Source organism: Macaca fascicularis, chromosome 9, assembly GCF_037993035.2.
Source record: "Macaca fascicularis isolate 582-1 chromosome 9, T2T-MFA8v1.1".
NCBI classification, from domain to species: domain Eukaryota; kingdom Metazoa; phylum Chordata; class Mammalia; order Primates; family Cercopithecidae; genus Macaca; species Macaca fascicularis.
In genome coordinates this window covers 88,800,992-88,828,868 of record NC_088383.1, presented here as the reverse complement: position 1 = coordinate 88,828,868, position 27,877 = coordinate 88,800,992, and the positions used below count along the sequence as shown (strand labels likewise).

The 27,877-nt window shown below is 36.4% G+C and overlaps 1 long non-coding RNA gene across 1 annotated transcript in view; it reads right to left on the bottom strand.

Annotated features, from left to right (window-relative positions):
• Window positions 1-27,877, bottom strand: part of LOC123566829 (uncharacterized) — a 285,988-nt gene that overhangs the window by 138,366 nt on the left and 119,745 nt on the right. The window contains exon 3 of the long non-coding RNA XR_006689476.3: window positions 10,329-10,374. This is a non-coding gene — a long non-coding RNA (uncharacterized lncRNA). The remainder of the gene's footprint in view (window positions 1-10,328; window positions 10,375-27,877) is intronic.

Genomic DNA, 27,877 nt, shown 5'->3' with positions numbered 1-27,877 from the left:
GTCATACTGCATAAGGACCCAGTCTAATAACCTCATCTTAAACTAATTATCTCTGTAAACACTCTGCCTCCAAATATGGTCCATTATGGGATCTCAGGGATTAGGAATTTAACATATAAATGAATTTAGGGGGACCCAATTCAACCCATAACAGTAATGGATCTAGGACTCAAATCTAAGGGTTCTGACAATATAATCAGATTGATAAAAACCCCATTCTTTCAGGAACTCAAACGTAAAGATCACCTACATAAAACCACAGCATCCACAGATGTGCGGTGACCAGTGGCAGAGATGAGCTCAGATCATTGTCATCCAGACTCCCCTAAATGGGCACTGTGTTCTTTCTGGGACACTATTACATACACATTCAGGATACTAGTTCTCCAAGTGAAGGAAAATGATGGATGGATGAAATGACCATTTCTCTTCTGTTAATCACAGACCTTTCTTTTGACAGTAAACTCTGAGAACTTATCTAAGCTGCACATCACTTAAATCATATCTCTTAAGTCACTTTATCAATAGTCACAATTCTGAACCTAAGGCAGGTCCCCCAAGAGATGCTGCCACCTGAATAGAAACACTTATATTATACTCCAGCCAAAGTCCTGTAAAGACTAAGTGGCTTTAAATTAACCCAAATTCTTTTTCTTAGCATTTCATTATTTCCCTTTCTGCTAATAGACTTAGAATCCTAAATTTATATTTTCTCAAATAAAAGAGTTTTGCATTTTTCAGCAGCTAGGAGATGTGATTCTGGTGGCATAAAAAGCAGATACTTCTTTCATGAAAGGATAGAAAGCTCAGGGCTCCAATCTCTCCCTTAATATCATTTTACACTTCTATTATGTACTTATAACTATTGTTATGGGGGGAAAATGAATGATTTCAAATGCTAAGCCAGTATTTTTAAGTCTCTTATTAGCAAGCTTATTCTACAAGATTAGTCTTGGTATTTCACAAAACTCAAAGTAATTATTTAAATTAGGGTCTTAAGCAGGAGATATACTTTGCACATATATTTTCAACACTGCTATACTTGTTCATAAACAAATATAAAAATAAGACCATGTGTTTTTAATTATGGTATAACAATAATAGTAATACTAGATACTTTGAGACTACAAAGCCAACTTTCTCAAATGAGCAAGCTTTTGCTATTATTTTCTGAGATTTTTGCCATACTTCTTAACTTTTTAGAGACCTTGTATACATCTTATCCAGTATACATTTTATCTATTCCTTAAAGCAACTGTGCAATATATTTTTCATTCTCCCTATTTTACAGATGAAGAGAATAACACCCAAAAGACTAAGTAACATTCTGGGAATAATATTCAGTGTGGAAATCAACACTTGAAGCCTGATTCCTATTTCTGGGTTCTCAACCACAGGATGAGGTGCCAGAGAGACAGCTAGTCAAGAAAGGCTAGACTTTGAATTTAGAAGTGAAGGAAGAGTTTTACATAGACTTGAGTAGACAAAAGGACTAGGACTGATCTCAAGGACTTGTGACTAAAGTAGGAGAGGTCAATTCTGGCAAGTGCTCAGAGTTAAGCATCAACATAGAGTCAGGAAGATCACTATGAACAGACTTGCTGAGCTCCAAGACTCAGATGGAAGCTGTTTTGTTTTTGTTTTTATTTTTATTTTTTTTTTGCCTGATTAAAGTTGTCTGCAGGTAGTCCTTGATCTGCGGGTACTGATTGTGGTTTAATGAGGATAATGAGGCTTGAAGTGATTCTTTCCTTTCAGCAAAGAAAGAGATATGAGTATTAATCCATGGTATTTCCGGACTAAAACAGGGAGGAGCTAGAGAATTGATTGCAAATTGCTCCAGCACAAATCTCCCCTTGAAGGCTCCTTCTTTCCAAGAACGAACTGCTGGATTAAATTGTTTATTGGTCTTTCCAAACCCAGGAGTCTACATTAAGATTCCAGTCACTGAATGTCTTAAACATTCCGGCCAATTCAACCCCTTTCCTGTTTCTTCATTTGTTTGTTTATATATTTGCCAGAAAAATTTTTGTAAGTACTCCTTTCAAAATTCAGCAGGCAATTCAATTCTTGCTAAATAAGATGCATGGTACTTCATAGGCAAAATGATATTTAGGTGATTGTGATATGTCTTATAAATTCATATTTATAATTTATAAATATATTATTTACAAGCAATTTATAAATATATTTATGGTATTTATACATTAATGTGTATAAAATGAAGTGCATTTTCAAATCAAGGTGTACTTCTTATATCGTGATTAGCCTCACATTAGTTAAATACATAACATTTTCTTCCTAGTTCAAAAGATTTATGATGGTTCATTATCCTAAGAGCACAATGGTCAGTAAGAATGCTGTTTCTGTGACACCCACCCCAGCATGGTGTCTACACCTATTTTTTTCCTTCTTACAGAGTGCTATTTTCAGCATTCCTGTCAAGATCTATTGCCCTTTTTAATGATAATGAGGTGAAGAGGGAAAAGAAAACCATTAAGGATCAGTCATCTGTTCTTCAGATTTTCAAGTTGGTCATTCAACTGGAAGGTGATTCTGCAACAGATAGAGGCATGTTGTTGATGCAGGGTTCAGTTCCAGAGGCAATTGAAACCTTACTGTCTAATACATATTGGCCTTGCACACAAGACAGCTTCAGACAGCTTCCATTATCCTTTAGTAATTTAAGGGGCAATCCTAACTCAACAGGTCTAAAGGAAGCATTTCCCCCCAAATAACAAAATAGATAAGCTAGAGTTTCTCATTTGAAGAGGAATCAGGGGGTTAAGTTGTTTGGTTTTGTTCAAAGGGAGAAGTAAAGAAAACACAACTCAAAGGAAAATACAAAGGGGTTATTTATCATTTGGAGTTAACAGAGTCACATAGATTTTTCTAGTCAAAGCTGCTTTAGTGGCACATAGCAGAGGCCCATGCAAGCCAGCTCAAATACGTCAGATCCAACTGACGTGGCACAAAAAGGTAGAATTATACATCACTGAATAAGATGGGAAACAGCTGGAAATGAGTGTCGTTGAAGCTGCATCTCCATCCCTCTTTGTCTCTGCCTCTCTCTGTGCTTCTTTCTTCTCTTTTTACTCACTTTATTTTTTTTCTATCTCTTTTTACATCTGGATTTAGCTCATCAGGATTTCAGTGTTAGCCCTTAACCTACATGATCTTTTATCTCAGTCTTTCAATCTCCCAATTCCAAATTTCCAAGAAGGAATGTTAATGGATCAATTGGAAACAGATGTTCGTGCCTGATCAAGTAGCCCTTGTAGGGATATTGATCACATAACACAAACCTGACTACCTGGATGGGTCAGTTTTGGAACCAAATTGCACTTCCTCACATGTCTGCTATATTGAGAAGTCACCTGCATCAAATTTAAGTCACTGCCTACTTACAAAACTAGGAAATTACTGCCTTATTTACCATCAACAACAGGGAATATCTCTGCCTTGGATTTCTACTCTGCCACATAGACCAGCAGCTTCTCTTGTACTACTATGGTGGAAAGAGTTACAAACCAAATACAGCAATCTGGGATGTTTCATACCCAGCCAACCTCCAGGTTGTATGGTCTTGATTAAAAATACTTCACCTCTCTCTGAGCCTATGACTTGGAAAGAGGGGAGAAGAGAGAGAGATACATTCCTTCCCAATTAAATGTGTTGTAAACATCATGCTGTTATTTTGAATCAGTACTAAACTCGGGTTGATACATGTCAGAGAAATGACTACCATTTCTCTCTTTATGAGATTGGCCTATTTCCTAATTACCTTCTCTCCCATCTCACTACATTTCATCCCACAGTGAACGTCACTAATATTAGACTGTCTCTAGTGTCCCAAGCATGTCAAGAACGTTCCTCTGTGTCCTCGCTATTGCTGTTCTCTCAGCCAAGAATGCTCTTGGCACCATTCCCTGCTGTTGAAACACTGCTTATCCTTCAAGACCCAGTGAAAACAACACCCCTCTCTGCAGCCTTTCCTGATAAAAATAATTAATTGTCCTTTTTTTTTTTCAAGCACAGGATACTAATGCACCTCTTCAAGCATGGATTTCATTTGGACCTAAACTAACTTTATTCGGTAATTTACTCTATATTACTTTCTAAGTCATAAATGCCTAAAGCACATGGATTATTTCTTGGGCATCTATGTATCTCCCCAGGAGCACCTGGTAATTATTTAGAATAAAGTAGAGAATGAATGAATGAATGAATGAATGAGTGAGTGCATCTTCATTAAATAAAAAAAGCTGAAATCAGAAACCTAGTATTCATGAAAGCATAAAACATTTTATAGGTCAGGCCCAGTAGCTCACGCCTGTAATCCCAGCACTTTGGGAGGCCAAGGAGGAAGGATTGCTTGAGGAGGAGGAGTTCAAGGCTGCAGCTATGATCGCACCACTGTACTCCAGCCTTGGTGAAACACAGTGATAATCTGTCTCAGAATTTTGTTTTTTGTTTTTTGTTTTTTTTTTTTTTTTACATACACTTTGGAAATTTCTTCATGATGCAATGAGGTAACAGAATGCCAAGATTATTTTTACAAATACTTTGGTTACTCAAACTTATCAGTATTATATCTAATGATGGCTACTAATCCAAGTGAGAAGGTCAACAAGAAATCAGTAAAATAATCTTTTTCTCCACTTTTATAATATGGTATTGTATTCACATAGCTAAATGTTAGAAATTAATTTCCTTTGCTCATTGCCATGCATCATCATGAACTGTAATGAACATGTTAAATGTTCTATATTCAAAGTCTTCTAAAATGCAAATATTTTATCTATTTTGCTTTTTAAGCCTGCTCTTTAACCATGAGTACTCAACCTTGCTGAATTTCTGACCTTATCCTCAACATCAGTTTAACTAGTTGCTCTAGTTTCATCTTGTAAAAATGTGGCAGGGTCAGCATGCTGGAATGTAACACTGTCAACCCCTGCTGACTTGAACTCCATGACTGCATGTAGTTAGTCCTATAAAGACAAGTTATATTCTTCTTTTGGGTATTGCTCAATTGCATGAATATATGTCTACAGATCTTGGGCTGCAATGGAGAAACTCTTCTGAGGCATGTTTAGAAAATACCAACACTTCAGTACATAGGTTTGTAATCAAACCCTTATTCTGTTGTGCTGTGGCCCTAGGGCTGCTGGACTTTAAAAATGAATGAGCAAAAGATGACGAGACACTACAGCTGGGAGACACTACCACAGACATTAGAAACACAAATTCTGTTATGTAAAAGAAACAAATCACTGGGCACCAACATATTCTAAAGAAAAACTCCTTATAATTCACCTGCCTCTGCATTCATTGTACACTCACTAAAACTGCCTTCTAGCTATTAATTTTACAATAATAGGAAGGTTTATCTGAATGAGGGAATTGAATATTCCAGTTAATGGTAAAGAATATTACTTTTAAATTAATGCATCTACCTTAATTTATTCCTCAGTCTTCCATAAGTTAAAATGAATACGTTGTTCTTAATCCAGGCAACAGAAAGTACCTTGACAAAGATATAATTATAGACATGCAAATTAAGTATCACATGTTGAACCTTAGGAAAAAATGTATGAAAATGTTGTCAAGCACTGAGACCTCCCAACAATCTCTATTGGTAAAGCAAACTCATCATTACCTTCTTTGTCACAACTGCATAGCTTATTCAATTTTCATAAACTGAACCTACCTATTTAACCAGCATACAGATCAATATATAGCATTTCAGTAACTAATACACCCACTTCCAGTCAATAACCCCATGATAAGGGTTTATCTTACTATTACATAGTTTTGCCTGGTTTTGATGCTTATAGCAACAAAATTATATAGTGCCTTATCTTTTGTGTTTGACTTTTTTCAGTCAACATTATATTTGTAAGATTCATCCGTACAGTTGTCTGTAGTTGTTCATTCTTATTACTGTATAGTAGTATTTCATTCTATACTATATCACAATGTATTAACCAATTGTCCTGTCAATGTACTTTCAGACAGTTTCTGATTTGGAACTAATACAAATAGTGCTATCAGCATGTTTTAAGATATATTTTTAGAAGTAGAGGGGCTATGTGTGCGTGTGATCAGCTTTAGTAGTATTGCCAAAAACTGGTCTTTTGAGGAGTTGTACTAGCTTCCCTTTTACAAGCAATGTGAATTATAATTACTACCTATCTTCATCAGTGCTTTATTATCCTCTTTTAATCTACAATAAATAGTATGTCCCTGTGTGTTTACATAGTAAATTGATCTCCTACAAATATTTTTAAATAAAAATGTTATCAACTAAGTACATAATTTGTTGCATCAAATGTTGCATTAAATTGCCATTGCTATATGAGCTGTTATGTATTACAATCAATGATGCAGAGGTTTGGGTAAAAATTTGTATTCTAACTAATCACTGGCAAACAGCATCTTACAACAATAACTTCCTGTCAATTAGAGCCTTAAGGCAAAATGGAAAATTTAGAAACTTCATTCATTTCTTCAAAACAAAAGAAAGAAATAATTTTTACCATACTTTAAAATATGAAACTCACTTATTCAAAAAGAAAGTTCAGGAAATTTGATTAGAAAATTTAAAAGTCCCTAATGAAAATTCCTTTCCAGCTTGACAGTGATTAAAAGAATATCATCATTCAGAACATAGCTGTCCATGAATGAAAAATTCTTGTCTCTGAGAAAGAATGTTGAAGCCAATTATGCAAATACGCAGAAGGGAGAAAGACGAGATTTTAAACCTCTTAATATGACCGAAGAGCACATTTTCAAACCAAACTCAGCTTTTAGGCTTTTATTCTATAAATATATAAATCTTAAAAAGAAAGACAAAACAAAAAAAAATATGTACACACCAATTTTCTGATGTTAATCTAAGACAACTGTGACCCCTACTGTCCACATGTGTTTGCACATTTAAATTCTCAAGGCAAATTTCAGCATGGTTACTGAATATTCTTTGAGATTCTGGTTTAAAAGGCTGCTAGACTAACAGCCAATGCAAGATCTAAAAATATGCCTCTAATTCTGAAGACAGGGACAATTCATTAAAATTTAAAGGAAGTGTATATATGTCAGCATGTAATAGCTCTACTTTTCCTTCAATCTTTCATTCAGACTAGTCAGGGGCATTGCACCTGTCCCTCTCATGCCCTCATTTGTGTACAGCTAACATTTTAATATGAAAAGAGTGTCCCGATACATTCAGTTTAAAGGAATATATTGAGAAAGGTTGTCTCACAGCAACCACAACCCCTATTTTGATTGGTTGTTTAGGTTTCTTGGTTCAAACTCAGGAGTTAATACAAGTTGTTCCATGTACAGAAAGGTGCACTTACAGGTAGATTAAGTATATTAGTAGGTTTGCAGGATACCTGGGTGGGACTTTTATGTGACATTCGGTGAGAAAGGTTAACTGGACATCTCATCACACCAAAGCAATGTTTACTTCCATGTGCAGTTTGAGATGAAGGGTGTGGAAAAACGGAATTGATATTTAGTGAGCATCTTCTATTTAATAGTCACCATGCTAAGGGCTTTATACTTATTTTCTTAAGTTAATATTTGGAGCTTTATGAGCTATTGATTATTATGTCACTGTCAGAAAATCTGAGCAAATTGCCTAAGGTTACACAGGGATTAAGTGGAAGAGCCAGGATTCAAACCCAAATCTACCTGGTTCCAAAGCGCAGGCTCTCACATTAAACGATTCTGCCCTTCACATCCTATTATATTTAAGATTCAGAAAACAGCACAGAAAAACAGGGTGAAAAAAGCCATTTCTTCAAAGATCAATAGAACATGTTTTTCTAACTCTATGAATTAAAGTCAATAAATACTTATTTATTGCCACTATGTAGCTAAAACATTGCCTTATTCTAAAGAGAAATCAAAGGACCTTTTTTTTTTTTTTTTTTTTTAATGTATTTTTAGTAGAGACGGGGTTTCACCGTGTTCGCCAGGATGGTCTCGATCTCCTGACCTTGTGATCCGCCCGTCTCGGCCTCCCAAAGTGCTGGGATTACAGGCAAAGGACCTTTTAACATCAAAAGTACATGTAAAGAACAAAGGTAGGTAAGTCCCAAAGGACCTAGACAAAAATAAGTAAGTCCCAAAGAGGGGAAATGCTTAATAAACACTTGAAAATGTGTTTAGCTCTTATCATTAAAAGATATACATTAAAACAAAAAGGGGATAACAGTTTTCATTTTTCACATTGGCTAAAATTAACATTTTGCCCTAGTAAGTATTTGTGAGGATATACAATATGGAAATTGATTGTGCCTTATCCTCTACGGTAGTTTAACCTTCTGGATGTCCTGTCTCATGCCTATAATCCCACCATTTTGGGAGGCTGAGGCAGGAGGATCACTTGAGGCCAGGGGTTTGAGGCTACAGTGAGCTATGATCCTATTACTGCATCCAGCCTGGGTGACAGAGTGAGACCCCATCTTTTTAAAAATAATTAAATAAAAATAAATAAATAAATACATAAAATGGTTCAACCTGTTATAAGTTGGGGTCAATTTAGTAAAGTCTAATAAAATTGAAGAGGAATATATCCCATGATCCAGCAGTTTTATTTCTGATAACATAGCCTGAGAGAAATATAGTACCTTCTACAGAATATATATACATTCTTTGCAGCATTATTTTATTCACACACACACACGCACGCATACATACACTTTTTTTTTTTTTTTTTTTGAAGCAAGGTATCGCTTTGTCACCCAAGCTGAAGTGCAGTGGCACAACCTCAATCTCCTAGTCTCAAGCGATCCTCCTGCCTCAGCCTCCTAAGTAGCTGGTACTACAGGTATGTACCACTACACCTGGCTAGTTTTTTTCTTTTTTGTTTTTTATTTTATTTTTCATAGAGACAGGGTCTCACTATATTGCCCAGGTTGTTCTTGAACTCCTAGCCTCAAGCAGTTCTTCTCCCTTGGCCTCCCAAAGTGCTGGAATTACAGGCATGAGCCACTGTGCTCAACCATTCTGATGCTATTATGTCTGAATTCCTGTCTCTATTTATTTTCTCCAGGTTATGGATCACTTTTTCTGCATATATTTTTTATATTATTGAATGCTAGATCTTTAAAACTTCTTCAAAAGGTATCCATTTTTTCTGGCAGGTAAGTTACTGAAGATCACTTTGATAATTTCAAGCCTTATTTTTAATATCTTTTTGGGGATCTCAAGAGAAGACTTCAGGATTAATTTAGTTGTTTTTTAAGTCATGACTATTCTGTAGTCTCTACTAAATGCCCCATGTGTTAAGATCTCGCTGCCTTGGCTGGTGAAAACTCAAATAACTCCCAGCCTTGTGTGAAACCTGAGAATTCTTCAGCTTTCAGTTCCTTAATAATTCTTCCCACAGAACTTGTTCTTGTCTGACCTCATAGGGTTTTACCCTAGGCATGCTTGGATTTGTGTTTATCTATAGTTTCAATGGGTTCCCTACACAGTTTTCTGGTACTTTTTCTCTGTGCAGCTCTTTCCTATTGGGCACTATGCCCAAAAAAGTTCTGTTTAGGTTTTCCTTTTCTCCTCCATAGCCTGAAAATTACCTCTAGGCAGAAAGTCAAGCCTTTCTCTGTAGGGATACAACTGTCTTGTTTTTCTCTCTCAGGGATCATAGTCTTATGCTGCCTGCTTTCTAATGTATAAAAATGCTTGTTTGCTACAGGTTTTGCAGTTTTCTAATTTGTTTGTAATGGAAGACTCATTTTAAAACCTTTTACTCATTCATAGCCGAAAGCTAAAGTTGAATTTCATTTTTTTGCAATATGTAATAGAAAATGTGGGATCGCAGTGGGGTATTAATACTAGTGCATATTGATAGGTAAAATACAATGAACAGGTAGCATGTGATAAAGTATAAAGAAGACAGATAATTGCTAGAGCCAGTTCCTTACATGGGAAAAGGCAAGAGGATGCAGTTTGTGTAGAACAAGTGTGGTCTACGTTAGATAAAATCATGGACAGGACATTTTAAGTGTGAGAGTATAGAAAAGGAAGTATTCGAAGTCTGAGGAAAGAGAAAAAATTGTGAAATGGTTGTCCAGAAAAGTAGAAGAGTGAATTAACTGGGAAAAGAAAGTAGGGTTTCCAAACAGCAATTAAGGGCCAACCTGAGGTTAGTAGTCATGAATTTAAAATGAGAATAGAAATGCTGCATGTTTCCTACCAGTCATGTTTAGCACTGCAGCTGCAGACCCGAGGGAGACAAAGATTTTGATTTCAACAGGGCTAAAATTTTTCCTTGGCAATCTAGAATTATGTACTTTTCTATTTCATTTACTTACCTTTTAATTTATGTGTTCATTCCCTTGGTGCATATATTCATGGTGACTGTAATATAAAATACATTATCTCAGAGTTCAATCACACCATATCTTAAATTACTTCATTTGTGACTTTTCAACATTTAAGGATTGATAGCTATTCATTATGTACTGAAGCATACTCAAATCTCACCACTTGAAAATAATATTCCAAAGAATTGTATTACATAATTCTCTATTTTTTATTTTTTCAACCTGACCTGATTTGTCTCCAAGGGGGAAAATATCAATAAAATATACATACTTTGCTTTCTGATACTACCTTGATAGTTTAAACAAATCACTTAAAGCACATGATATCTGTTTTAAAGTTAGTGCAATTTTATTTTCAGGAAAATAAGATTCTTAGTCCATAGTAGAATATTATTATATTAAATATTTATAGAATATATTTTTATTACTGCCTTGGCCACTTTTAACTGATTTATAGATAGCAGAAATTTACTATATAATCATTTTGAAAATATTAAGGGACACAACTACACCAATCCATGATTACATTACACATACTTTGAGTGTTATTCACTCATTTAAAAGTGATAATAACACAGCAGTTTCAAAGTTTTTCTCTCTTACTTCAGGCATGGAGGCATTTTATGGCTTATTTCTCAATTTAAGGATTCATCATTTGGGGGCAGGGGCTTCAAGTCACAAAAGTATGTTTATGCTCTCTGTATATCCTTAACTTTTAAACTTAGGATAGTATCTTTAAACTTTTAAACTTACAAAGTATCACCAATGCATGAATATATATTATTATATAATAAATCAGGACATGGACCAAATAGAAGATAAATTATTCTATAAATTGAAATCTTAGCAATATCCACAGTTTCTTCATAAATCATTTTTCTATTCTTCTAAAGTCATAAATTATAGAAATATAATGAATTTCTAAACTCTTCAAGGCCAAGACCTATGGTCTCAATAACAAAGAAATACTATTCTTCTTGGGGATACATTGTTTTCTCCAATGAAAATCAATCCTCTAATTCTTATTTTTTTTTCTATTTTTTTTCTTACTTTTCTTTATTTCTTCTTTAAAAAAATGGGATACATGTGCAGAACATGCAGGTTTGTTATACAGGTACACGTGTGCCATGGTGGTTTGCTGCACCTATTGACCTGTCCTCTAAGTTCCCTCCTCTCACCCTACACCCCCAACAGCCCCTGGTGTGTGTTGTTCCCCTCTCTGTGTCCCTATGTTCTCATTGTTCAACTCCCACTTATGAGTGAAAACATGCAGTGTTTGGTTTTCTGTTCCTGTGTTAGTTTGCTGAGGATGATGACTTCTAGCTTCATCCATGTCCCTGCAAAGGACATAATTTGATTCTTTTTTACAGCATAGTATTCCATGATGTATATGTACATTTTCTTCATCCAGTCTATCATTGATGGGAATTTGGGTTGGTTGCCTTTGCTCTTGTAAATAGTGCTGCAATAAATATACATGTGTATGTGTCTTTATAGTAGAATGATTTATATTCCTTTGGGTATATACCCAGTAATGGGATTGCTGGGTCAAGTGGTATTTCTGGTTCTAGATCCTTGAGGAATTGCCTTACTGTCTTCCACAATGGTTGAACTAATTTACATTCCCACCAACAGTGTAAAAGGGTTCCTATTTCTCCACAGCCTCACCAGCATCTATTGTTTCCTGACTTTTTAAAATAATCGCCATTTTGACTGGTGCAAGATGGTATCTCGTTGTGGTCTTGATTTGCATTCCTCTGATATCAGTGATGTTGAGTTTTTTTTTCATGTTTGTTGACTGTATAAATGTCTTCTTTTCAGAAGTGTCTGTCCATATCCTTTGCCCTCTTTTTGATGGGTTTGTTCTTGTGTGTGTGTGTGTATATACATATATATTCAGATAAAAGAATATATATATATTTTGAGACAAGGTCTTGCTTTGTTGCCCAGGTTGGAGTGCAGTGGCTTGATCTCGGCTCACTGCAACTTCTGCCTCGTGGGTTCAAGCAATTCTCCCACCTCAACCTCCTGAGTAGCTGGGATTACAAGTGCCCACCACCACACCTGGCTACTTTTTGTATTTTTAGTAGAGAAGAGGTTTCATCATGTTGACCAGGCTGGTCTAGAACTCCTGACCTCAAGTGATCCACCTGCCTCGGCCTTCCAAAGTGCTAGGATTACAGGTGTGAGCCACTGCGTCCAGCCTGTTGTGAATATTTTTTAAGTTCCTTGTAAATTCTGAATATTAGGCCTTTGTCAGATGGGTAAACTGCAAAAATTTTCTCCTATTCTGTAGGTTGCCCATTCACTCTGATGATAGTTTCTTTTGCTGTGCAGAAGCTCTTTAGTTTAGTTAGATACCATTTGTCAATTTTGGGTTTTGTTGCAATTGCTTTTGGTGTTTTTCCCAGGAAATCTTTGACCATGCCTGTGTCCTGAATGGAATTGCCTAGGTTTTCTTCTAGGAATTTTATGGTTTGGGGTTTTACATTTAAGTCTTTAATCCATCTTAAAACAAGGTGTAAGAAAGGGGTTGAGTTTCAGTTTTATGTATATGGCTAGCCAGTTTTCCCAGCACCATTACTGAATAGGATATCCTTTCCCCATTGTTTGTTTTTGTCAGGTTTGTTGAAAATCAGATGGTTGTAGATGTGTGGTGTTATTTCTGAGGTCTCTATTCTGCTTCATAGGTCTATATGTCTGTTTTTGTACTAGTACCATGCTGTTTTGGTTACTGTAGCCTTGTAGTATAGTTTGAAGTCAGGTAGTGTGATACCTTCAGCTTTGTTCTTTTTGCTTAGGATTTTCTTGCCTACACAGGGTCTTCTTTGAGTCCACATGGAGTTTAAAATAGTTTTTTCTAATTCTGTATAGAATGTCAATGGTAGTTTGATGGGATAGCATTGAATCTATAAATTACTTTGGGCAGTATAGCCATTTTCACCATATTGATTCTTCCTATCAATGAGGGTCGAATGTTTTTCCATTTGTTTGTGTCAGAAAATCCTCTCAGAAAATCCTGATTTTCTTGAGCAGTGGTTTGTAATTCTCTTTGAAGAGGTCTTTCACATCCCTTGTTAGCTGTATTCCTAGGTATTTTATTCTCTTTGTAGCAATTTTGAATGAGAGTTCATTCATGCTTTGGCTCTCCGCTTGCCTATTGTTGGTGTAAAGGAATACTTATGAGTTTTGCACATTGATATTGTATCCTGAGACTTTCCTGAAGTTGCTTCTCAGTTCAAAAAGTTTTTGGGCTGGGATGATGGGGTTTTCTAAATAAAAAATCATGTCATCTACAAACAGAGACAACTTGACTTCCTCTCTTCTTATTTGAATACCCTTTATTTCTTTCTCTTGCCTGATTGCCCTGGCCAGAACTTCTAATACTATGTTGAATAGGAGTGGTGAGAGAGGGCATCCTTGTCTTGTACCGGTTTTCAAAGGGAATGCTTCCAGCTTTGACCCATTCAGTATGATATTGGCTTTGGGTTTGTCATAAATAGTTCTTATTATTTTGAGATATGTTCCATCAATACCTAGTTTATTGAGAGTTTTTAAAGTGAAGGGATGTTTAATTTTATCAAAGGTTTTTTTTTTTTTTTTGCATCTATTGATATAATCATCTGGTTTTTGTCTTTAGTTATGTTTATGTGATGGATTATGTTTATTGATTTGCATATGTTGAACCAGCCTTGCATCCCAGGGATGAAGCCGACTTGATCATTGTGGATAAGTTTTTTGATGTGCTGTTGGATTCAGTTTCCCAGTATTTTATTGAGGATTTTTACATCGATGTTCATCAGGGATATTGGCCTGAAGTTTTCCTTTATCATTGTGTCTCTTTCCAGTTTTGCTATCAGGATGATGCTGACATCATAAAATGAGTTAGGAAGGAGTCCCTCCTTTTCAATTGTTTGGAATAGCTTCAGAAGAAGTGGTACCAACACCTCTTTCTATTTCTGGTAGAATTCAGCTATAAATCCATTTGGTCCTAGGCTTTTTTTTTGTGTGTGTGTGTGTGGTTGGTTGGTAGGCTATAAATTACTGCCTCAATTTCAGAGCTTGTTAGTTGTTTATTCAGGATCAATCCTCTAATTCTAAAGAACTATATAACTTAAGAGCTAGAAAAGGCCACTTCATTCTTTATGTAGTGTTTAGACTTTTATTGTTTTGACTGTCTTCCTACAAACATATTCAGTTTTGCAAAATGTTGCACTACAAAGTGGAAACAATTATTTAGAGAGGTTCTGACAAATACAATAAGACCAGTGGAACTATCATCTTCTTTGTACTGAACACATTACTTCAATCTAAATAATGCCTTGACTCTGACAACAACATCACAACATGGACTCATTTGTGGAAGGTGCTACCTATCTGGCAGTGCCCTAGCAGACTAGTTTGCTGACCTTGGTCCCATTGTGGGTCTTGAAATTGCCCTATAATTGGCTCCAGCCCTTCTTAACTGTGATCTGAGAGCACGCCTGCCCACCCAAGAACCTACCAGGACACATGCCTATCTGTGACCCTGGAGAGAGGCCTGAAGATCTCTGTCTCAGCTTTGGACTCTGAAACAACCCTGTGTCTTGCTTCCAATATTGGCATCAGCCCCTTTCAATCATGGGCCAGGGCAGTACAACCTGTCCAGGGACCCACCCAGTGATCCAACAAGAGCCTTCCCAGAGATGCTGAGGTAGCCACACCCATCAGCTCACCTAGTAACAGGACCACCATCTATAAACCCTGAAGTGGGCCCTCATTCCAGTACCAGCCTAATGGACCAATGTTCTGGAGACAGCCCTGTGCACACAAAGGTGCCTTAAATTAAGGCACTCACATAACCAAGATCCTTGAAGCAATCCCATTGACATGGAAACCTAACAGGAAAAGATTTTAACTTGCCAAAGCCAGTTTGAAAAGACTAAAAGAGGTGTTTATGCCTTCAAATGCACAGACATCAATATGTAATGCCACATGGATAACAAAAAAAAAAAAATCAGGCAAACAGAACACCAACAAAGGAAACTAATAAAGCTCTGATACTTGAACCCAAAGAAATGGAGATACATGAGCAGCTTGAAAAAGAATTCAAAATAATTACCTTAAGCTCCATGATGTGCAAGAAAATACAGATAGACAAATAAATAAAATTAGAGAAATAATGTATGAACAAAATGAGAAGCTTTAATAAAGAAATAGAAACCATACAAAGAACAGAAGTTGCCACCATTTATGCATTATCTCTGCACTCTTATCCATAGACATTTGATTCCATAAACTTAGTACAACCCATTGTGTTTTTCACTATTAAAACTTCCTATTATTAAAGACAGTTATTTCAGTCACTAAAGACCTTCATATTTTAATATTATTCACATTTTTGTTTTATTCACAAATATAACAAAAGCATCTTTCATGCAGTTATTCAAGAGGTATTATCTAGTGTTTTCTGTGTTTTAGGAACTGTTAACCATGTAGATTAATTCATCTCTTGCTCTCATAAGGCTTACTCTGTTTTTATTCAAATAGATAATTTAAATTGCTGAAGGGAGCTGATGCAACAGCTCTTCTGACAAGTCATCCCTGTCCTCTGAGGACAAAGTGCCCTCCTCTGTGCTTCTGCAACTCAATATATGCAGAATCCAGTATACAAGCTCTTTGCTCACAGCACTCAGCACAACACTGAACTCACGTATGGTGTGTCTTCTCTACTACTGGATGCTGAATTTTGTATTTTTTTATCTCAGCATCTAAATCACCAAGTACTGTGTCTGGTTTCAGTACTTTCTGAATACACATTAGCTGAGCTATTGAATTGGACAAACCAAAGTACAGAGACATGGAGCATGATACCCACTCAAAAAAAAATTAGCAATAATAAAGACTCTCCAGCTTTCTTCCCAATTACCACATTTTTTCAAAATAAATTTTATTGGCTACATTTAAGCTATAAAACATGAATGAACCTGGAGGACACTGGGCTAAGTGAAATAAACCAGATATAGAAAGAAAAATATTATATAATCATACTTATATATGGAATCTATAATAATTTTTTAAATCAAATATACAGAGCTAGAAAATAAAACAATGGTTACTATGGGCAGGGAGGTGGTGAAGATGTAGGTAAGGGGATATAAAGTAGTAGATATTTGGGTATTTGGGGGTTTTTATTTTTCAAAAAAAGAATTTATAGTCTCTTTTCAAATCATAAAAAGGATTAAATTCACTCATTTACTCACTTCTTTGTAGCTCTTTCCATATAGTTTCATGTATGCTAAATTCTACATCAGAAAATAAAAGTATTGATATTCTACAAAACATCAACTCCTGTCTCTATTTCAGGAAGTCAGATTAAGTTTGAAAATCCTCATTTCTTCCTGCTAGTTACTAGGAACCTTTTATGTTATCCACTAAGATGATTGTTATTAGCCTAAAAGAAATTCAATTTTGACTGCAGTTGTATTTCTCAGAACATGACTATATCAGTTATTTTTATGTTGTTTCCATTTTCTGTATTATTATTATAATATAATGACTGTTTGGGGGATGCATATTTGGATGATAATTTGAGATCATTTCTAGGTCTGCAACATAACTAGATGAAATAAGGAATTTTTGTTATCAGATTTACAAAAAGCTGGGAACTAAGATGGGGCTATCAGAGCTCCTCAATTACTATCCACATGGCACCATCATATAGCTTGGGCTTCTCACAACATGGCTCCCTTCTCACAACAAAGGGAGCACTCCAAAAGCAAACATTCCAGAGGACAAGCTCCAGTGTGCAAGTTTTATCACGTCTTTCAATGCATGAAACTTGCTAATGTCCCACTGGGGAAAGTTAACCACCTGACAAAACTGAGAATGAGTAGAGGAGAGTTGTGCACCCAGCCAAGAGGCAGTGGGAGAGGTCTACATCAGCTGGGAGGAGTACTTGGCCACTGACATGGTTTAAAATTCAAGTACATGACACTAACAAAAATTAAACCAACTTTCAGTTGACTTTGTCATTATTTTTAAGTTCTCTACAGACAATGCCAGCATTCCAGGGCAGACTGTCCCCTTTTGGGGACAGAGACTCCATATGGCATAAATACAGGAAGCATAGTTTCTTTAGGGCCACCAAAATAACATTCTGCCAAAAAGTTTGAAAGTTATTTTAAGATAAAAGTCAATAAGTTTGAGCAATTGATTAAATATAGAGAATAAAGGAAAGCAATGAGTCAAAAGTTACAGAGGAGAGTGTCTAGCCTAAATGTCTTAGGGTATTGCTTGTCTCTCAAAATAAATAAATAAACAATTATAATCCCGAGGCCAGGAAACATTTTAGTAATATAAGATGTGTTTATTGAGAAATGTTGATAAAATTTCTATGTAGAAATTCCCAAAATGTAATGAAAAATATGTTTGCAATTTATGCTGGGGGGGAAATATGTGTTGCATGGAGAGAATAAAATGAGGAAAAGTGAAGAAAGATGAGGCACTGCAGCAGGGTGCTCACATTTTAAAACTAATAGGAGGGAATAAGTCAGGAAATAGGCTTCGTGAGAGGGCAGTAGAACCAAAAGAAAGAACCAAAGAAGGAGAACGTGTCAATAAGAAGTAGATAATTAGGCAAAATGCTAGGGAAAAAAAATAGTAATAGTAATATCCGAAAATAGGCCAATTAACTTAGCTCTTGGGATGTCCCTTCTAACAAAACATTTCAGTTGAATAGTGTGGAAAAGTCAAATTGTAGAAGGTTGAGGAGGAGCTATGACCATCTAACTAATGGCACCCGGCATTTGAGTGACCACTATGATGAGCTTAACATACAATATCTTATTTAATACAACGCTGAGAGGCAGGTCAGAATAATCACATTTCACTGTGTCAGAAAAATTATCTGAAGCTTGGAAACAGATAAAAGAGAGAACTGGATTATTTTTCGGTGCAGTACAGATTTGACTTTTTATTGTCTGAACAATTTACGAGTTTGAGGGACAGAGGTTATCTTTAAGATTTTGGCCCAGTAAAGATGCAAATAATTACTCTCTGGTGGAACAGACAATGTCTTTTGTATATTAACTAGCTTTGTGTCTAAAGTAGTTTCCTTGTAAAATTCTTAAATTGTTGGTTATACTTTAACATATTCTTTTGACTGGTCTTAATTGCAGTTCCTTCATTGCATTCTAGAGGAAGTTGCTGTCAAGGACTGGGCTGGGGCAGGGGTGGTTACCCCCCAGGCTCATAGGTGTATCTACATTCCTAACTCTAGGGTCCTTATGGTGGGGTGTGGGAAGGAGAGAACCTTAGCTAAGAAACTCTTCTCCATTCTGACTCAGTATTTCTCTATTCCTAGCACTTCCCCCTCTCCCTTCTCCGGATACAGAGGGTTCATAAAATTGCAGATCCTGACCATTTTAGATTTTACATATAAGTGAGATTATGAAGTATTTGTATTTCTGTGTCTGACTTATTTCACTTAACATAATGTCCTCTAGTTTCATCCATATTGTCTCAAATAACAGGATCTCCTTCTTTTAAGGCTGAATGGTATTCCTTCGCGTGTGTGTGTGTGTGTGTGTGTGTGTGTGTGTGTGTGTGTGTGTGTGTGTGTGTACTGCACTTTATTCATTCATCATTGAATGTTTACATTGTTTCCATATTTTGGCTATTATGAATAATGCTGGAATAAACATGAAAGTGCAGATATTTCTTCGACATACGTATTTTATTTCCTTTCAGTATTTCCAGAAGGGAGCTTGCTGGATCACAAGGCAGTTCTTTTAATTCTTTGAAAAACCTCCATGCTGCTGTCCATAATGGATATATCATTTTACATTCACACCAACAGTGTACAAGGGTTCTCTTTTCTCCACATCCTCACCAAGAGTTATCTTTTGTTTTTTTGATAATAGCCATCCTAGCACATATGAGGTTATATATCATTGTGGTTTTGACTTACATTTCCCTGATGATTAGTGATGCTGAGCACATTTTCATACACCTGTTGGGAACTCATAGTAGCAGACAATAGAATGATGGTTGCCAGGTACTAGGGGAGGAAGAAATAGGGTGAAACTGGCCAAAGGGTAGAAAATTTCAGCTAGGCAAGATGAATAATTTCTGGAGAGCTAATGTATAGTAATGTGATTTGTTTACAGTACTATAATATATACTTGAAATTTGCTAAGAGGGTAGATTGTAAGTGTTCTCACCACATACACACTGTTGAAATAAGTTTAGCCTAAAGCTGTCTCCTAACATATTGTAAGTTTGGACTAAAGGTTTCTCTGTACATTGTGAACTGTAACAAGTGGAGGTGTAACCAGACCATGGCCTGTGCTTGTGGCAATCACCAAGTTTTGGCCAACCAAATGTAGCTAACAGTCGGAACCCTGTTCAAATAAGGTAAATACTGAGCTGTAACCAATCCAGCTGTTTCCTTACCTCGCTTCCATTTTCTGTACATCACTTTCCTTTTTCTGTCCATAAATCTCCTTCCACCACGTGGCTGCACTGAAGTCTCCAAAACTACTCTGGTTGGGAAGAGTGCCCAAAGTGCACATCGTTCATTGCTCAATTAAACTCTTTTAAATTTAATTTGGCTGAAGTTTTTCTTTTAGCAACACAAAAAATGGTAACTGTGGGGTCATGCATATTCTGATTAGCTTGATTGTGGCAATTATTTTGCAATGTATACATATATCAAAATATCAAGTTGTACACCTTAAATATGTACAAGTTTTATTTGTGAATTATACCTCAATAATGCTAGAACAAAAAAAAATGCAGGAGCCTTTTGCTTGGGGCTCCTCAGCAGTGAGATAATTCTCCCTTGTCTATCATGTGTCCATTCAAGCCTCATCCAGTTCTGTCTTTTGGGGGAAAATAATATACTGGTGAATGATTGCCTCTCTTTTTTGCCTCTTGCTGGTGCCGTCAAAATACATAAAGAAAGATTTAATTGTTAGTTTCAGCTTGGCTTATTCTAATTGATCACCTCCATACCTGGCAGCTGATCATGTTCAAATCAAAATATTAGCAATTCGATTTAAACAGAAATTTCTAACAATTTGGACACTGGGAAACAGGATATAAAAAAGATGCCTTAAAAATTCTAACTTACATTCAATGTGTGATTACATTTTGCCAGGCATGTAGTTCTTTTAAAGGATAAAGTATTTATTTGGTAATTGCAGCAAGCTCAAATAGGTGGAGGTGTTATATTGTGCTACTAACCTTACGGAAAAAAAAGAAGTTAAAAATGGATGATAATAATCTAAACAGAAGGAAAATAAAAAGAAATCTGGGAAGAAATAGAAGCACTAGGGATATACCAATTTGATATCCCCTTTCTTAAGTTACCAACATGTTGTCAAGTAAACATGGGACACTTATACTTGCACATGGGTTTCGTAATGAGAGTAAGAAAGTGGTCAATATAAAGATAGAGACTTTTCCTTAGGATAAGTCTAGCATGTGTGCATGCATTCTGGTACCTGGAAAAAAAATAGAATAGGGAGAGAACAACTGAAGATGACAGAAAAGAAGAGAAAACTCTTTTTCCAGAAAGAATTTTGGAGAAAGAAGGAGGGGGTCGGGTTGAAATCACAAGTGCGAAGGTCAGCACTATAAAAAGAAGAAGGTTGCCTTTTTCTCAAAGTCTGGAGGAAAGAAATAGGGAAAAGTAAAAGTGAGGAATAATGAGAGGCAGTAGAGATGGATTTCAGCAGATAACAAGGGGTGGAGGGATGGAGTTCTCACTCAGTGACCTCAATCTGCTCAGGAAAATCAGAGACAAGGTCATGCACTGAGGATGAAAAGATTTGAGGTTGATTGGAAGGGACAGGACTGGAACAGCCACTCAGGTAATGCATTAGAGAGTGAACGTGAAATAAATAAGAGAATCAGTAAGCCAAGAAAAGAAAAGCAGTGTTGTTACTTGGTCTGACACTGTAGTCTGAGACTGAAATGCATAAAGAGGGATTGTTGGGACCCAGGATTGGGGGATTCTCAAGGTAGTCACAGGGCAGGGAAAGCAAGCCTGAGATTTGAGAATATTGAGAAAGAAACACCCCTGAAATGCCTGGTTAGAGCATTTAAACAGGGTGGTAGCAGCAGCCTTGCTGTTGCTGCTACATGTTCCCATAGCATCCTGTAATTCCACCATCACAAGGGGATTTAATTGCGTATTGGTAAGCCTCCTTCAACTCAGCTGTAAGCAACCCCAGTGCAGGGTTGTGACTCCCTTATTCATTCCTCAATGTGCAGCAAACAGCACCTGACCCACATGTAGAAAAGGGGGAATAAAAAGTCATTTACATGAACTTTGACCAACTGCATTGTAACCTTCTGGTATTTATACTATTCTGGATCCCGTTGTATGTTCTCCCCTGGGTTTTCTCCCTGCTGGAGGCTTTGATCTTCATGACTTGTATATGTCCTGATGCTGACCTGCCTACCTGGCTTTGTCTAGTATACTTGTCCCCACCTTTCAGACAGATTATCTATTCCAGAATCATTCTTCTCCCTTGGGTACTAGTTTCCAGCTATCCCTTTCCCAGCTCATTGCTTAAATTCACTCTATGTGCTGACTCTTTTTATGCCTAGCACCTGACTCTGGTGCAGTAATATCAATAGAGCAAGACAGGAAAACATCATGCTGAAACACAGACAGCGTCAAGAGACAGAACTAATCAGGTCAGAGTTAGAACCAGGGGAGAGAATTTCTAGCACCTGGCATCAGTAAAAAGAATGTAAATGCAGTCAGAAATATGTGAAAGGCTAAGAACCAGAAAGTCAAGAAGGGAACAAAAAAGTGGTGTTGAGAGTGCCAAAAGAGTGATAAATTACAAGGATTAAGCTTGAATTTGTGGGTTAAAGGAGATAAGGCAGGTGACTCATATAGTGCAAATACCTCAACTCTGACACCTATGGCCTTTTAGGGACAAAGAAAGAAACTGACACTTGAAAAGAAATAATATGTATTTGATTATATACAATGCTTATGGTACATTATAATTATTACCAGGAGATCTATGGGTTCAGAGAAGTTCTGTCACTTGGGATCAGGGATATCAGTCCATGCATTCACTAGACATTTGTTGTATACCCACTGTGTGCAACTTAGGAATACTCAGAGCAATAACAAAGGCATGGTCACTGTTTTCAAGAGGTTTACAATCTCAGAAAGAAGAGAGATATGAGAATATACTTTGAGCAGAGGTATCTTCAGATGGTAAGACAGAAGGCAGGAAAACCTTTCCTCTCCTGGAGGCATCAAGTGGGGCTTCTAGAGCAGGTGACAATGGAGTGAATCCTAAAAGATGATAAAAGTTCACTGGGAAGGACTCTTAAGTCATAGGAGAAAGTACATCTCAGAATATGCCACTGCAAAACAGCACATTTCATCTGGCAAACTGTGGGTATCTCAGCATGGTTGGCTCATTGAGCAGTATCAGAGAATAAGAAATGAAACTAAAGAAAGTAAGCAGGCACCAGATGACTAGGGCCCTTGCCATGGGACATTGCAATTGTATGCTGTAGGTGAGAAGAAAAATCTCCATGAAAAAATAAGGAACAGCAACAGGAAATTTACAGACAAGGGAACAGAGAACTCATGGGAAACATGATGCTTTTTCAGATATTAATGGAGTAAAATGTAGAAATGTAGGCTTCCTGTGCTATTCCCTGAAACTTAAGTAGGGTAAATCTGTGGAATTTAAAGAAATACTCTATATAAGGAAGATCTTTTGTTTCACTGAGGTTCTCCAGCAATGAACTGACAGCATCGTGAAGTAGTAAGTTTCCTATTTTAGGAGGATTAAAGTAGAGGCTGCAGTCAGCCTGTAAAAAGCATGCTAGAAAGAGGTGATGTCAGAAATAGAAAAGACAACCAGTACCACCTCAGGTTGTAAGATTTTCTATCCCACCTGTACTTCAGAATACCAGGATGTTACATGCTCCGTAGATGTTGAGCATTTGATTGTCTGTAGCAAAATCAAAAATTAATCTAACATAATCCTTTAACAATTTCCAGGACTCAGTTGTTTTGTGAAAAGACATCTATAAACCAACTTTCATCATTTAAAGAACTTCTCAGACTTTAGAGGATGAGATTTAAAGCTAAAAGTGCAAAAAGGTAAAGCTCCTAAATTACAGATAAAACAGTTTAACCTGTTTAAAATCCATTTCCTGATGTTAAGAATATTTTAGCCTTCATTCCAAAAAGATATACAGTCAATTATATTCAAGGATTTTAAAACAGACTGTACTCCACTCAAGCGGCATTTATAACAAGACTGTGTTCTTTAACAAGAATCTTGTTCCTATATTTCTCTAAGTCTAATTTATCTTACTTGAATTATTTTCCAGGAAGATTGAGGTCAGAAGGTATGTCAATCTTATCATTTTTTATCCCAAATGTGACATGCTCTCATAATTGCATTTAGCTTACCAATAAGTGTAACGACATGCAATTGTTCCTGCTAAATATTAATTATGTAAAGGAGTTCAAATAGATGAAAATTTACGAATAGGGCTATTCTTTTTTAAATCTCTCTTTTTTTTTTTTTTTGTCAATGAAAGAGTATTTGACATACAGCTTTTTTGTGTTTTAATGAAATCAACTCATGAGAAATCAGGGAATTGGTTTATTAATATCGTTAACATTTCTTAAATCTACCTGTTTTAATTTCATTTAAATTGTACACCACAAAGTAAATACTGACTTAATCAGCAAGCATTTCCAGACAAATACTGCAGTTTCCAATTAAGCAAGGCGAAACCACAATGCAACCATGGAGAGTTTGTTTTGCTTCATTGCATTTTGCAAAGTTTCCCTTGTTGAACCTCTACTCAGGAAATAGAAGGTCAGTCTCTTTGGGAAGTCTGAATCTTATGTGGTCATCTTCTCATTCTCTCACCACCCTGTTATGAGCCATTAGTAGCTTTTTCTACACCCTATGAATTGTCTAGGAACTATTTCCCAAGCCTGGATGTTCATCAGAACCTCCAGAAAATCATGTTTAAAAATATAGATTACAAGTTCCAAGATCTAAAAGCATTAGATTAAGACTCTGAAATCTGTATTTTTTTTTTAATAGAAGTTCCCCATGGGGAAGTGATAAAGCGAATCCTTGACTGGTGTGGTGTGCAGATTCAATCTGAGTTCCTTGATAACCAGCTTTTCTCTGGAAAGCCAGATTCTTTACAAATGGTCTCTACAGTTGTTCTGAAAGTTCCATATGAGAAAATGTCTACTATATAGTCTCTTCCAGTATTGTATTTAAGTTTCTCCAGTGCTTTTCTACCACATCCATGGTCCCAACTTTCAGATATTTTCCCCATCACTAGTCTTCAAGCCCTGAGGTAATCTCAAGTGCTTTGAGGAGAGCCATAATGCAAAATAAATCTTGTCCTTCATACTTCACCATCTACAAATGCCTTCACTTACTTCCCAGCAAAGCATCCCTGAGCTTGTGCACAAATTCCCCTTCTTCCCACATGTAATATTTACAGGCTCTATGCTTTCAAAATCAACTTTTCATAGGTATAATTCACATACAACAACTGTACCCATTTGAAGTGAATGTTTTATGAGTTTTGACAAATTTTTATACCTGTGTAACCACTTCTACTATCAGAATATAGAACATTTCCCAAATATTCTCTTGTGCCCCATTCCAGTTAATTCTCCCGAAACTCTAGCCCCAGAAAACTTCTGACTTGCTTCCTGTCACTGTAGAGGTCCATATAAATAGAACCATGTAGTATGTGGGCTTTTGTGTATAACTTCCCTTGTTCAGCATAATTGTATTAGTCAGGATTCTCTAGAGAAACAGAATCAACAGGAGATAGATAGATAGATAGATAGATAGATAGATAGATAGATAGATAGATAGATATAGATATATGGATATATATATGGGTAGATATATATACATAGATATATATATAGGTAGATATAATAGATATAGATATATATACAGAGAGATTTATTGAAGTGGTTCTTGCAATAATGGAAACTAGAAGGCCCAAAATCTGCAAGACAGGCCAGCAAGCTGGAGATAAACGGAAGAGTCGGTATTGCAGTTCAAGTCTGAAGGCCATCTGCTGGCAGAATTCCTTCTTGCTTGGCAGCCAGGAAACGAGTCAGAAGTTTTCTGGGGCTGGAGTTTGGGGAGAATTAACTGGAATGGGGCACAAGAGAATATTTGGAAAGTGACTACTGGGGAAATGTTCTATATTCTGACAGTAGAAGTGGTTACACAGGTATAAAAATTTGACAAAACTCATAAAGGCCTTCAAGTGATTAGATGATGCCCACCAACACCATGGCAAGCACTCTGTTTTCTTCAAGGCTCACCAATTTAAATGTTAACCTCATCCAAAAACCTCTTCATAAAAATATCCAAAATAGGCTGGGTTTGTTGGCTCATGCCTATAATCCCAGCACTTTGGGTGCTGGGATTGGTGGATCACTTGAGGTCAGAAGTTCGAGACCAGCCTGACCAACATGGTGAAACCCTGTCTCTACTAAAAATATAAAAATTAGATGAGTGTGGTGGTGTGCACTTGTAGTCCCAGCTACTTAGGAGGCTGAAGCAGGAGAATCGCTTGAAACTGAGAGGCAGAGGTTGCAGTGAGCCGAGATGGCACCACTGTACTCCAGCCTGGGCACTGGAACGATACCCTGTCTCAAAAAAAACAAAAAAACATTCAAAATAGTATTTGACTTCCATGACTCAGCAAGTTTGACACATAAAACATAAAATTAACATCACAATAATGTTCCTGTGATTCATCCACATTGTCATATATGCCAATCTGTTGCCCCATTTTATTATTGAGTAATATTCCATTCTGTGATATAGCACCATTTGTTTATTCTCCTACTGATGGAAACCTGGATACTTTTAATTTGGGGCTATTATGAATAAAGATGCTATGATCATATATATATACAAGTATTCGTGAGGACATATGTTTTCATTTCTCTTGGGTAAGTATTTGTGAGTGGGATTGCTGGGTCATATGGGAAGTATAAAGTAGTATAATTCAAAAAAGTAATGTCAGAAAGTTCTACTTACTTCATATTTTTACCTAAGTCCTGGCACTTTCCATTGTTTATACTGCAGCCATTCTAGTGGTGTATAATACTATCTCACTGTGGTTCAAATTTGTGTTTTCCTGATGACAAATGATGTTAAGCATCTTTTTAAGTACTGACTGGTCAATTTATATATTGACTATATGTATTATGGTTCCATATCATTGCCCTTTTGTGAGGTGTCTGTTCAAATATTTTACCCATTTTTAAAATAAGGTAAGTTACTTCATATTGTGGAATTTCAATATAAATCTTTTGACAAGTACATGTTTTGCAAGGTTTTCTCCCAGTCTGTGGCTTGACTTTTTTCTTATTAGTCTCATTAGAAAAGTGGAAGTTTTTAATTTAGATAGTGTCCCATTTATCTTTTTCTTTCAGAGGTTGTATTTTGTTCAATTAAAAAAAATGCCTACCACAAAATCAGAAAGATTTTCTCCTATGTTTCCTTCTAGAAGATTTTTAATTAGCATTTGCTTTTACATTTTTATCTATGATTTATTTCAGTTTATTATTTATGTACTGCGTAAGGCAAGTGTTGATATTCATTTTTTTTTTTCAATTGGATAGCCAATTGTTTTAATACCATATTTTCTCTTTTTTTTCCAACTTTTATTTTAGGTTCGGGGGTACATGTGCAGGTTTGTTACATGGGTAAATTGCATGTCACAGGGGTTTGGCATACAGATTTTTATCCACCCAGGTAACGAGCATAGTACCTGATAGGTGGATTTTTGATCCTTGTCTTCCTGCCACCCTCCACCTGGTGTCTATCATTTCCTTCTTTGTGTCCATGTGGACTCAGTGTTTAGCTCCCACTTACAAGTGACAACATGCAGTATTTGGTTTTTGATTTTTGGTTTTTCTATTTTCCATTTTTCTGTTAATTCACTTAAGATATGGCCTTCAGCTACATCCATATTGCCACGAAGGGCATGATTTTGCTCTTTGTTTTAGTAGTGTAATATTCTATATGTACCATGTTTTCTTTTCTTTTTCTTTTTTTTTTTGAGATGGGGTCTTCCTCTGTCGCCTAGGTTAGAGTGCAGTGGCTCAATCTCAGCTCACTGCAACCCCTGCCTCCTGGGTTCAAGCAATTCTCCAGCCTTAGCCTCCTGTTCCTGAGTAGCTGGGCAAATTTTTTTTTTCTTTTTCTGTAGTTTTGTAGAGATGGGGTTTCACCACGCTGGCCAGACTGGTCTTGAACTCCTGACCTCAGATGATCTGCCAGTCTCAGCCTCCCAAAGTGCTGAGATTACAGGCATGAGCCACCATGCCTGGCCACCATGTTTTCTTTATCCAGTTCACTGTTGATGGGCATTTAGGTTGATTTCATGTCTCTGCTGTTATTCATACTATTTTTCATAAGGCTATTCTATCCCCATTTAATTGCCTTGTCACTTTTGATGAAAATCAGTTGACAAATATGTGTGGATCTATT